Source organism: Aplysia californica, unplaced genomic scaffold (genome assembly GCF_000002075.1).
Source record: "Aplysia californica isolate F4 #8 unplaced genomic scaffold, AplCal3.0 scaffold00521, whole genome shotgun sequence".
NCBI lineage: Eukaryota > Metazoa > Mollusca > Gastropoda > Aplysiida > Aplysiidae > Aplysia > Aplysia californica.
Window position 1 is genome coordinate 456,951 of NW_004797791.1, and position 2,176 is coordinate 459,126.

The 2,176-nt window shown below is 34.7% G+C and overlaps 1 long non-coding RNA gene across 1 annotated transcript in view; it reads left to right on the forward strand.

Moving 5' to 3' along the window:
• The window catches only part of LOC118478379, an 8,933-nt gene that overhangs the window by 3,965 nt on the left and 2,792 nt on the right, over nt 1–2,176 (forward strand). The window contains exon 2 of the long non-coding RNA XR_004859002.1: nt 1,963–1,966. This is a non-coding gene — a long non-coding RNA (uncharacterized LOC118478379). The remainder of the gene's footprint in view (nt 1–1,962; nt 1,967–2,176) is intronic.

Sequence of the window (2,176 nt, forward strand, 5' to 3'; positions counted from 1 at the left end):
CTTTTTTCTTGTTACTTCCCTTTATTCTTGTTACTTCCCTTTATTCTTGTTACTACCCTTTATTCTTGTTACTTCCATTTCATTATTCTTGTTACTTTCCTTTATTCTTGTTACTTTCCTTTATTCTTGTTACTTTCCTTTATTCTTGTTACGTCCTTTTATTCTTGTTACTTCCCTTTAATTATTTTTGTTACTTCCCTTTAATTATTTTTGTTACTTCCCTTTATTCTTGTTACCTCCCTTTAATTATTTTTGTTACTTCCCTTTATGTTTGTTACTTCCCTTTATTCTTGTTACGTCCCGTTATTCTTGTTACGTCCCGTTATTCTTGTTACGTCCCGTTATTCTTATTACTTCCCTTATCCTTGCTACTATCCTTTTCTTCAGTTACCCCACTTTGGTCTAAATATTTCACTTCATCTGGTTTCTTCTCTCTAGTCTAGTTAGTTCCCCTTTAGTATGGTAACTATCATGTAGATTAGAAATTTCCCTTTAGTCTGGTTACTTCCCTTTAGTCTAATCATTTTACTTTAGTTTGGTTACTTTACGTTAGTCTAATTATTTCCCTTTAGTCTGGATACTTCCCTTTAGTCTAACTTGTTCCCTTTAGTCTGGTTACTTCCCTTTAGTTCAGTTACTTCCCATTACTCTGGTTACTTCCCTTTGGTTTAGTTTCTTCTTATTGGTCTAGCCTTTTCCCGTTAGTCTGGATATTTCCCTTTTGTCTTTTCCACAACTTCCTTTAGTCCTGTTACTTCCCTTTGCTTTCGTTATTTCCCTATAATCTGGTAACTTCCCTTCATACATGTTTTTGTGGTACTTCCCATTTGATTAGTTACTTCCCTTAGGTTATGTTATTTCCCTTTAGTCTGATAAATTCCCTTTGGACTAGTTATTTTCCTTTAGTCAGATGACTTCGCTTTGGTACAGTTACTTTCCTGTAGTCATGTTTCTTCCTTTTGTTTAGTAACTTCCCTATGGTTTAGTCATTTCCATTTACTCTGTTTTATTCCCTTTAGTTTTAGTCATGTTACTTCCCTTTGTTTTTAATAATTTCCCTTTGTTTTGATTATTTCACTTTAGTCTTGTTACTTCCTTTTAGTCTGTTACTTCCCTTTATTTCAGTTATTTCCCTTCAGTATGGTTATTTCCCTTTAGTATGGTTACTTTCTTTTAGTCTGTTACTTCCCTTTGGTTTAGTCACTTCCCCTTCGTCTAGTTATTTCCGTTTACTCTGGTAACTTCCTTTTGGACATGTTACTTCCTTTTAGTCTAGTTATTTCCATTTAGTCTGATTACTTCCCTTTATTCAAGTTATTTCCCTTCTGTATGGTTATTTCCCTTTAGTTTGGTTACTTTCCTTTTGTTTAGCTATTTCCCTTTTGTATAGTTATTTCCGTTCAGAATGGTTACTTCTGTTTAATCTAGTTATTTCCCTTTAGTCTAGTTATTTCCCTTTAATCTAGTTATTTCCCATCAGTCTGGTTACTTCCCTTTTGTTTTGCTACTTCCATGTGGTCTAGTTATTTCCCTTAGTCTGGTTACTTCCCTTTGATGTTGTTACTTCCCTGTTACTTTCCTTTGATACCGTTTCTTTCCGTTAAGTTACATCTCAGTGTCCATGGCTACCACCTGAAGAGTAGCCCAATAGTAGGCTTGGAATAGAAGCAAGAACATGGAAATGCGTGGGCTGTCAAGGAATTCATAATTTGTTTTCCTCAAAATGACAAAAAGTGACGTTGTGTATTTCTTTGTACGTAAATCACGTGCATAGCGTAATTCATACATGTACATAACGAAACTATTTCCGTGTCCCGGCGACTTCGCTGTGTGAGAGCTAGACTGTATCCTGGTGCGTTTGTGTCATGTAGAAATGTATTGTAGATGGATAGATGGATGGATAAATAGATAGATGTTTTAAAAAAAAGTGGTTTAAGGGGTTGGGGGTGGGGAGGGATGGAGGCAGGTAGAGAAGGATTATGACGAGCCTGGCTATATGTCTCTTCAAGATATATATAACCCTGTAATGTATGTGAAGTAGAGACTATGTCTATGTATATATATAACCCTGTAATGTATGTGAAGTAGAGACTACGTTCTATGTATATATATATATATAACCCTGTAATGTATGTGAAGTAGAGACTATGTTCTATGTATATATATATATATATAT